Consider the following 11,660-nt stretch of genomic DNA (forward strand, 5'->3'; position numbering starts at 1 on the left):
CCCTGGCTGGTGGGGCCAGTTGGTTGGGTCTCAATCTGTGCAGCAAAAAGTTTTTGGTTGATTACTGCTCAGGGCACATGCCTAGGTTGCTGGTTCAACCCCAGATCCCAGTTGGGGGCATGCAGGAGGCAGGCAATCAATGTTACACTCTCGCATCGTTGTTTCTCTCCCCATCTCTCTAAAAATCAATAAACTATTTTTTAAAAAACGGGGGCTCAGTAGTGTGCATGATGTCTTAACAGCCCTTATTAGTATTATCAGTGACTAGAATAAAGCACTTACCATAAATAAACCCAGGGAATCCTCAGGGATCCCTGTGGTAGGTGTGAATTTCATCTTATAGGAAGCAAAGGGTTTCTAAAAGATAAGAAATCAAGGTGGGCAATAGAACATGAAGCAGTAGTACTCCTTTTCAGCTGCATAGAGCCATTTCTCTGAGCAAAACAACTACTCTTCCTGCCCCGCTCTCCAATCTTAATATTCTAACAGTTGTTCCAATTAAACGCAACCTATTTTTCACCCAGCAAGTACTGGGGACCTGGTTAGTATAAACAACTAGCAGCCGCCGCTGTGAAACCGAATTTTTCTTTCACCTCCTCTGGAAGTTGTCACCCATCTTAAAAATTTATGGCTAGAACATAAAAAGGGAGAAAATTTTACCCTTTGTGACAGCATGGATGGGCCTGGAGAATGTTATGCTGAGTGAAACAAGCCAGTCAAAGAAAGACAGGTACCATATGATGTGGAATTTAATGAACAAACTGAACTAACAAGGAAAATAGAGGCAGACTCATAGATAGAGTGAAGGCAGATAGCTCTGGTGTGGTATGGGGGTATTTGGGGAGGGTGGGGGTGAAGGATTGAGCAAACAAGAAAAAAAATGGAAGAACTATGGACACGTATAACAGTATGATGATTGCAGGGCAGGAGGTGGAAGAGGCTATAGTGGGGATAAATGGTGATGGGGAAAGAAGAAAAGAAAAAAAGTAAATTTATGGCTAGAATAAAATGTAACCTTACGAAATGGGCTGTATTATTGAGAAGCAAAAATTTGTCATATCCTTCTTGCTGAAAACCCTTTGGCCAAAGAAATAAAAGAATGTTCTGTCTTTGTATTCTGAATTTCCTGGGACAAAGTAACCAGTTTTGGTTTCAGATCCATTGGGGTGGATTAAGCTTTATGGAGGTTGCTGCTCCCCCAATCCTTGAAGAGAGCTGGATGTCCAGGGCCTGACATCTGGGGATGATGTCCTCGAGCGACAGCAGGAGGCCAGGAGTAGTAGACACCTGTCACGCGGGTCCCTGGCAGCACCTGAGACACAGCAGAGCTTCTGTGTGACTATCGAGACGCTGATCACTACACAGTTGAGGGGGCCCAGGCCCAGCCCCATGGAGCGGGTGAGTGATAATGACAAAACCCCTTCAAACGGGCCACACAGCTTACACAGCAAACACCTCCGCAACTACCAACCAGGACAGAGAACAGAGCCCCCCTGGCCAATGTTTCTGGTTCATCTCGGCCCCTTAGCTTTCTTGCTGTTCTAAGTGGAAGATGGAGAAGGGAAGGGGGTTGGTTCTCCAGAAAACAACTTGATTCGGATGTTCCGCTAATCAGGCGAATGCCGTGATCCCGATTTAATTTGACTCAGAAGAATAAAAAGTGAGATGTTCTTAACTCTGTGTCATAGTGAAAGTGTTGGAGATCCCTTACTGCGGCAGGAAGGGTGTTCACAGTCCTCCAGGGCCTTAGGCTAACTGGAGCCCCTGGTACTCTGTGAATCCCATACTCCTAGAATGTTCTTCAGCTCCACGAATATCTCCACGACAAATGAGCTGACTACTCGTGACGCTGAGCTTAGTCGGCTGGCACAGAGCTTTGACATGTTATACCTGCAACTTGTGAAGAACCTTAGGGAAGGCCCCTCTTTGGTTCAATTAAATTTGATTCCAAATATTGCAGCCCTCTTTAAGTCAGTCATTGCCATGGAAAAAGGTTGTTTCTGCCATAACTTTTTACTTGATTTGGACACTTAGATGTGACTGAGGTGCATTTCTAGAGTCTTGAGCAGAAATTTTATGAAGCAAAGCAAAAGCCAACAAAAGCTGGCAAAAGTATCTCTCTCCACCAACAGGCCCAGTGGTCAGCATCCCTTGTCAGAGAATAGCAGAGCAATGTGCAAGCAGACAGCATTAGGTGATCGTGCCAACTTTGCTCTGAAGAGAGTAAGGCCCATCCTCTGATTTTCACTGAAAGCAGGTGTTTCTACCTTCAGACTGAACAGGTTGTTTAACCTCTGTGGGCCATGGTTTCCTCACCTAAAAGTTTGTTTATTCAACTAGATCCTCCATAAAGTTCCTTGCAGCACCAAAATTCTATGACTCCAAGATACTATGAAATCCCAAAAACAAAGGAAAAGAGGGATATTGTTCTCATTCTATTGTCTACCCAGCTGGATTTATCAGATTAAGATTCTGAGTTATAAATATAGGAAGAAAAGAACTGATACAATACAGAACTCACATTTGCGGGAAGTGCATTTTTCATCCATATGGATCTTAACTATTTCACGTGCTGACAAATAATTGGACTATCTATAGAAATGGCTTTGTCCATTCATCCACTTTTCTCTAAAATGTTAAAAATAACTGTATTATTTTGTTATAAAACTGTGTTCGAATAAAAATTGGGAAATGCAACCCTCAACAGTTTCTGAGATCTAGTTAAGTTACCACCAGACCCGTCATTAATATAAGCACAAAGGTAAGAGCGCCATCTGCTGGACTAAGTTGTCTAATAGCGTTTTTCTAACTATTGAATAAAATCGTTACTCCACAAATAGCTTCTAAAACTTGAGTCAATACCCTGCCTCATGAAAACTCTGAGTTCTTCAGTAACTTGAAATACAGAGCCTTAATATAAAAATCATTTGTCCAAAATACACAAAACGTAAATATACCAAAGTATTATTCTCTGAATTCACCAAGTGCCTTACTTTAATTATACCATACAATATGCATGGTACCAAAAAGCAAGAAACCTATCAGGTCCAAGAGCAAGCAGATAGTATCTTCTTTAAAAGCTCTGAGAAAGCTAGCACATTTGGAAGGTTTATACGGTAGGAGAAGTGTCAATCGTTAAAAGTTTCCTCAGTTTGACAGCAGCAACTAACGGGTAGCTCTACTAACAGAGTTCAATTAAGGAAGAAAGAGACACAGTTCAGTTGAAGTCATATATCAGATATAATCATCACTTCACGCCTCCACACTGACGTCAGTGAGCAGATGAAGTCCAGACGGAGGCACTTACTGACTCTCTCCTTTATGAGGTGTTATGATATTAATATCTGAGCCACCAAGTACACTCTTATTCTTAAACAGCCCCCAAAAGCCCCTGCAGAAAAGAGAGCTCCTTATAGCAATGGAGCAGCTGCTGCTCAAAGAATTTTTCACATAAAAACAAAAAATTCCAATCAATTCCTTAGTTCAGGACGTCTAAGATGATCCCAGGATAATTTACCCCATTGTCTGAAATGTTGGATAACTGTTTAGCACAATCCTGAAATCATCCAAGGAGGTGTAGGTGGCAACTGGAATACTTTTGATTCAAAAAGTACATGAAATTTCCTATGCAGAACACATTTAACTGAAAGAAAATAATCATTCTAAACAAATGAGATTCAATAGTACCAAGATGCCAAGAGATAAACTAGCCTCGTTCTTAAGGGTCCTTGGCATCCCTATTAATTCTCCGCCTTATCTACACTGCAAAAGTAGTCTCAGAACTCACTGATTCTTGGCATTAAAGGTCTTTTGTTTTCTCAGGATGCACTCTAAGAGGTTGTTTGGAAAAGCCAATTATTAAAATATTCATTCAAGTAACTAGTATACTTTGAATGAATTTAGGCAAAAAGGTAGACAAAATCTATATGGGGAAAAAACAATATACTTACCAGGTCTTTTTTGTTGTTGTTGAAAGGTATCCCTTGTGTTACTTCCCTGTGTATGAATGTGAATGAGTGAGAGTAAGCCACATTGCAGGTTACTCACAGTCTATATTTTAAATCAGAACCATTTCATGATCAAACTGTCATTTTGGTTCGTATTGGGGACCTATCTTCACTCCATGTTCATCTCCAGTACCAGAATGTAAGAATGCAGCTGTCGGACGCTCACACCGTTTCTGGTGCTCTGAGAATGTCTTTAGGTCCGTTTGCATACCTCCACCAATCTTGCCAACATATAATGACAGAGTTTGGAAACCCACATCCACAGGAATGCAGGAAACCAATCGTGCGTTTACACCAAGTTAATGACAATAGACAACAGGGAGGAAATTCGTGCATGTAAAACATGCCACTCTTCATACTTTCTCAACATTGAAAACCACCACAGATCAACTACAGCGGTCGAATTCAGACCAAGAGTAATTTATATTTGTGTTACACGCCACGAGAAAATATTTTCCCATATATTATTTGTTTTTTCAAGACACCCTCTGAGATAGCCAGACCATTTTACAAATCCCTTGAGATCATCCACTCCATTTTTCTTAGTTGGAAGATAGCTGCAGGGTTTCTTCACTTGTGTAATGTTTACTGTAAGACTAAAAACCCAGTGGACCTTGTCAATAAATACTAGTAAACACTAAGCCATAAACTGTAAGTGGGCGTAGCCCAATGAAACACAATACTGGTGTCTGCTAGAACCACGTGCTCTGTGATGGAATTCATCTATCAGCCAATAGCTGGCACTGCCACACGTCCCAAGAAATGACAAGGGACAGGTGCCCAAACAGGCATTTCTCTCTAGATCAAGGGATGCCAGTAGAGAGTGAAAACAATAGAGTGACAGAATCAAATTTGCTTTCTGAACATATCAAACTGACATCAGCAGCAAAACATATTTGAGATTATGTAGAAGAAAAGACAGAGGGTATGAAAAGTTAAGCTTTATCAAGTTCCCACAGTTAGTAGCAGTCAAGACTACAACTCGATTCTAACCTGAGTCCAGAAAGTAGGATTGCAGACTGAAACAACGTAAAAAGAATACAAGATAATGCATCAATGTGGTAAAAATAAAAATATATGTAGCCAAAAAACTAGTCAAAGAATTTTAAATTTAAACAGTTTTGGAACTAAGAATAAACCAGGACTTATGCTTGGGAAGGTCAGTGGCTACAGTGCTTTTGGGAACTTCCGTTGACCGGGGATTAGCACTTGAGCAAGTCACCTGACTTTTAACTTTCTGGAAGTTACGGCAAAAATGGAGTAGTAAGTTCCATTTTCTATCAACGGAAAACACATTAAATTATTTATAGTTTTTTTTCCTGGAACTGCACTCAGAAAGGAATTGAACATGATTCTAATTTCTACATAAAAGACTCATGAAACATCCTGAGCAGTAACTTCAACTCTGGCCTTAAAAGTCAGTCGCTTTTCTTTGACATCTCTTAGCATCAATCCTGTGATCAATCATATTCCGCTACATGAGTTAAATATAAATACAATTCTGTTTGAGATTTGTGTAATCTCTGGCAAGAGATAGGTTTTTATGCATTTCGGTAACAAGTGTTTTTAATAAAATCACAATAATCTATCCTATAATACTCTATTCTAGAGGAACCTTCTCATCGGTTGTTACGAAGACTTAGAAGCAGAATGCTTTCTTTAGTCAAAAGGATGTCTTTATAGTATGTCTCAATATGCTATAGTAAAATAAATACCTCCATCGCTTCCCGAAAGCGTGATCACAGGTAGCCCAGTGTTTTTGTGGGCTGCACATTAGAATGTGTATGTACTCTGCATCCCATCAAATGCCTTTTACTTCACATTTTAAAATGTCCTGTGTAAAGTGTTCAACTGCATTCTTAGAAATGGCACAAATAAAATTGTCTAGAAGAGATTAAGTGAGGTGATCATGTCAACTTTACCCTCGCATTACATAAATAACTATTTCACCAGACACTCAATCCAAATGCAAAACAAAACTAAGGAATGAGTCTTTCTTAGTCTAGAGATGCCAACATCTCCTGCACCTAAATCCTATCATACAGTACATTTCCCTTCACTTGGCCTGGCTCCTATCCATAGACAATTCGCTGGCCTGTGTATATTCTCTCACCAACTGTATGATACCAAAAGGTATGTTTGGGAAGAACATTGCTCATGATTCTATCTGTCTCCAAAAAGTTATGAGCATACCCCAGACATCCCTCTTTGCCCTTTGATACCATTACTTTATTCAGCAAATATTTTAATATTTTATCATGTGCTGGTAGAAAGACCTTAAATAAAACAGACTAGAGACAGGTAAGTGAGGAACTATATGCAATAAAGTGTTATAATTGCTATGGTAGCGTTATGTACATGGTTCAATAAAGAGCAAAGGAGAAAACTGTCAAGTTTATCTAAATAAGGTCAAGTTGACTACTGTAAAATGTGTTCATCCTCATCTTTTAATGACCTTCATGTGGTCTTTCATTCTTACATATAGGGATTTAAAGATCAAATTAGTAGTCCAACCATTTTTCTAGTCTTGGATTATATTCCACTCTCTGTACTCTTTTTTTTTTTTTTTTTAATCCTCATCCGAGGATATTTTTTCCATTGATTTCTAGAGAGAGTAGGAGGTATAAGGGTGGGGAGAGAGAAAGAAACATTGATGTGAGAGAGACACATTGATTGCTTGCCTCCCACACTCACCGGTACTGGGGCTGGGGAACATGCAACCATCGATTGTTACAAAGACTTAGAAGCAGAATGCTTTCTTTAGTCAAAAGGATGTCTTTATAGTATTTCTCAATATGATATATTAAAATAAATACCTCCATCACTTCCCGAAGGGGTGATCACATGCCCTTGACCCTTGACCGGAAATCGAACCTCCACCCTTCAGTCCGTAGGCTGTTGCTCTCATCACTGAACAACTGGCCAGGGCTCAGCACTCACATATTAATATTACAGTATTTTAGTAGTATATTTAAGCAGTACAAAACAGCATTAATCAAATGACTGGTGTGCAAAGCTGATAATACCGCTCCCCCTATGCCTTCTACCTACTACTTTTAGGGGTCTGCTCAATATCTGTCATGCCTGTGGCAACCAGAATCTTTTGAACGCTCATCTTTTGCCTGAACATTTTTGTACATTCTGAGTCCAGTCTCTTCAACACAGAAGCCAGAATTCCAATCTTGATTGCAGCTGGGTAAAAGCATGCGATGCATGATGCATCCACACAGGACTTCACTCTGGGATACTGGTGACATGAGAAAGCAGATGCAGACATAATCCTTCTTTCAGGAAATGTGGCAGTAAAGGTCTGACCCTGGCTTTTCAGGGTCAGACATTCCAAAACTTCTGGGGTCCAGATCAGCACCACCAGTGAAGTTGCAATGTCCAGGACAAAATGCAATAATGTCTGCATTTAGTAGGGGCAGCACTGATTTCTGGTTGTTCAGTGGCTGAGTCAGCCACCCTAAGTCTACTACAGAGTCTTTGATGGGCCAAATATATTTTAACTAGAGGCCCGATGCACGAAATTTGTGCAAGAGTAGACTTTCCTTCCCCCAGCTGCCAGCACTGGCTTCCCTCTGGTACCCGAGACCCAGGCTGCCCTCTGGCACCCAGGAATCGGGCTTCCCTCTAACACCCAAGACCCAGGCTTCCCTCTGGCCACTGGCAGGTACCCAGGACCCGGGCTTCCCTCAAAACCCTGGCTTCATCTGGAAGGTTGTTCAGAAGGACATCCAGAAGGATGTCTGGTCTAATTAGCATATTACGCTTTAATTATTACAGATAAGTCTCTTTCATGCATAGTTAAGCTATGGTGGATTTGATTGTTTGGAACACTGACACTCTTCCAATGGCTGCTGACAGTGGAGGGAGCCTTCCCATTATGGATATCTGATTCCAAGCTGCCCTACGGACCACAGAGCAACACCCTTGAAAATGCTTCTCTCCCTGCCCCTCAGGAATACAGACAATGCGTGAGTAGTTGCTTGCTCTGTGAGCAGCTTGCTGTCCCACTTCTCCAGCAATGAAACACCTAGCTCAACAACCTCCAAGTCAGCTTCTGGGAACGGACTATATTTCTTTGTTTCTGGGTATCTACACCTTTCACTCACTTCCTCCAAATCTTAGCACACAACACTAGGAATTTCCTTCACCTGAAGAAGTAGCTGTTTTTCCCTATTTATTTTCTACCTCTGAGCCAGTTTTCTGCATTATAAAAGCTCTTTCCAGTGCTATAGTGACTCTTTTGATAGCTATGTTCTGAAACATTTTCAGAAAGTTTTGAAAGTCTTAGTGAAGTATTTAAACATTCCCTTTTACCTCCTAATAGAGCTGGTAATTCCATTCCAAAAAAAAATCTCATAGGTAAATTACACTACATTTCCCTAATAGACTTACCTGTTCAAGTGTTTGTTCAGTGAGTCTATCATTATTATAGATTCTACCGTCCTATCTGACATCTGAATGGTTCTTTCTAGAACACTACCTCCAGTGACTTATTTTTGTACAGTATATTTTTAAAAACTTAATAGCAGTTTAGTGTTTTCATCTACACACAAAGACGTCACCACCGGTGGTAGTTTTTACCAAGTATGGGTATGCATATGCACAAACATACATATATTCTAATTTGTATTCTTTATCATAATTCATCAAGACAGTTGAAATTTGCTTTCATACAATATATGAAAGGCAACATTACTGAGAAAAGTGTGATATAAATAAAATGGAAAGAAGTCATATAATTAAGAGAACAAATTATTCTCAAGCCCTTTGAATAGCCTCTATTCACATATGAGATACTCTGGAAGCTCAAGTCATGGCATGTCATACCATATCAAGAGTATGTGTGGGGTTGTAAGAGCTCACTCTGGTTTTTTATGTTGCATTTATTTAATACAATCATTAGTTAATGGACATTTGGTCAAAAGCTCCTGCAGATTGACAAACCTAATGACTTCTGCTTTCCTGTTTCGTTTGCTATAAGTTCAAATTGATAGAGTGCAATCTAGAAAAAAATGCCTATGACAAAGGAATTGGAATACTAACAAAAGGGTACACTCCTCCATTGGCCTATTTCTTCAATGAGAGGTAACATTTGGATCCTAGAATTGAGGTAGTGATTTAAAAACTAAAAGGCATTAATCAAAGCACAAATGGGGGATCTTGACACCAATTCTTTATGTTACAAATGTGAATATAGGGAAGTATTATTTCTGCAGTACAATAGGGAAAAAATGAAAATTTAGAATCATTCCTGGAAAAAGAATTAATACTAATATTTAGCCTCAAAATTATAAGGAGGGCGAAACATAATTGACTTCTTATGACATGCTAAGCATTTCTCTAAGGAGTTTGTAAGTGTTATCTCATTTACTCCTACAACACTAAGCTGTATCTTTATAACCCTATTTTACAAATGAGGTACATAAAGGTTAAGTAACTTCTCCAAGGTCACACAGTTAGTGTCATTGAGGCCTAGGCTTTATATGATTTACTATATTACTTACTGTATTGCCTCTCTATTTTCCATCCTGGGTCCTTGAAATTACTTGACACTCTATATTGTAGATTTCTAAGTGTGTGATTGAAGCTGTGGGGAAGAAGAGGAAGGAAGGGGGAAACTTTTAAAATATCTAGTATAAAGAAATGTTCCACCTCTGGAATTTGAGAGATGTTAATATCCTAAGTAAGGCAACCATGAACCAATATTACTCAAATATTGACAAATATACTAGTGTGTCCTGGCAAAGTATTCTTCTAGCTGTTCAAGCTCATTGCTTTTTTTTTTTTTTTTTTTTTTGGCAGGGTGGGGGAGAGGACTGAGTTTTTTAGAGCTTTTATATTTTTAGCTGTGTTTTTCTTTTGCATCATCAACATGGATTGAACAAGAACTCATTGTTTTAATAATCAACTACATCTCAATAACTAGCCACTTACATTAATGTAAAATATATTTCACCTGCAGTATACAGAACTGAGAATTTGTAAATTGTGTTTGCAATGCTCATCAAGCTGCCCTGCCCCACAATCAATAACATGCACTGACCCTCAGTAACCACATGTTCCACAGATACATATACTCTCTGTAGACTGTTTCCTGATCACGAGAGTCCACAGAGTGATTGCCACTGTGAAGAAAGCACTCCTGGTGATACAGACTTTCTACAATAAACAAAACAGGTCCCTTCCAGGAGCGTGGTTCCATGTCATCATCAAGTCAACAAATAGGTACCGAGTGCTACTTCGTAGTACAGGTACCAGAGATACTGTAGGAATTAACACTGACCCTGTCCTCAAAGAGCCCAGTCTAGTTTAAAGACTAGTCAAGACAATCAAACATTATGATACACTGATAAATCTTATCATCAAGAAGGCAGAAGACATTATGAGAGCCCCGCAAAGGCATTTAGATGGAGGTCAGAGAGTATATGAATCACACCCTGGGTTAGAAGAAAATTGCTTTGAGAATAAAGGGCACATGAACCAAATGTTTAAGAGTGAGAGATTTTAGCTAGGGTGAAGAGAAGTCCAAGCCCAGAGAACATAATCAGCAATTTTCCTTAGAAAACTGTATCAAAACAACAAGCCAGGCAGGGCCTTGGATGGTTCCCAGATCTGTCTCTTGCTTCAACAGTGTTTGGGTGGAACAGACCCAGAGACACCCCTTCTTCCGGCCTCTGACCACCCTCTAACTTCATTTCCTGTCACCACTTTCAGAACCACCTCATCCATCCTCAGTCTCAGAGTCCAGCCAACACCGTTTTTTTGTTTTTTGGGTGGTTTTTTTCTTTTTTTAGCTTGACTTCTTATTGCCAAACAACCATGAGCTCCCAGATTCATCAGAATTATTCCACCGAGGTGGAGGTTGCTGTCTACCACCTGGTCAGCCTGCATCTGTGGGCCTCCTACACCTACCTGTCTCTGGGCTTCTATTTGGACCTTGATGATGTGGCTCTGGAGGGTGTGGGCCACTTCTGGGAGTTGGTTGAGGAGAAGGGTGAGGGGATGCAGGGTCTCTTAAAGGTGCAAAACCAGCATGTGGCCATGTTCTCTTCCAGGACATGGTGAAGCCTTCTTGAGATGAGTGGGGTGAAACTCAGGATGCCATGGAAGCCGCCCTGGCCTTGGAGAGGAACCTGAACCAGGCCCTTTTGGAGCAGCAGGCCCTGGGTCCTACCCACTCAGGCCCTCATCTCTGTGACTTCCTGGAGAACCACTTCCTGGGTGAGGAGGTGAAACTCACCAAGAAGATTAGCGGCCCCCTGGCTCACCTCCGTAGGCTGGACGGCCCCAGGATGGGCTGAGCAAATATCTCTTTGAAAGGCTCACCCTCAAGCAGGACTAGGAGCCTTTGACGGGCCCCTCTTCATTTCCCTTGTGCCTGGCTTTTGCCTGACTCTCTCCCTGAAACCACTAGGCATCCCTTTAACCACCCTGGAGCCCTCTCCCATGCATTGGACCAAATAGAAACAATAAAGTGTTTTGCAGGGGAGAAAAAAAAACAGCAAGATAAAGGTAGGTTGGTGTGATTGAACAACAGTGTGCATGTGGAGATGTTGTGAGTATGGAGCTGCTAAGACCTGCCAAAACCTGAATTCCAAAAGCCACTTGCTCTAATAAATGGATGCTGTGAATTATTCACTGTTA

At 40.6% G+C, this 11,660-nt stretch overlaps 1 pseudogene; it reads left to right on the forward strand.

The window, feature by feature from the left end:
* Window positions 1-10,835: 10,835 nt before the first annotated feature.
* Window positions 10,836-11,358, forward strand: LOC139005626 (ferritin light chain pseudogene; annotated as a pseudogene).
* The last annotated feature ends 302 nt before the right edge of the window (window positions 11,359-11,660 follow it).

This window comes from Myotis yumanensis, unplaced genomic scaffold, assembly GCF_028538775.1.
Source record: "Myotis yumanensis isolate MYYU_CA2020_CCGP unplaced genomic scaffold, mMyoYum1.0.hap1 SCAF_3, whole genome shotgun sequence".
Lineage (NCBI taxonomy): Eukaryota > Metazoa > Chordata > Mammalia > Chiroptera > Vespertilionidae > Myotis > Myotis yumanensis.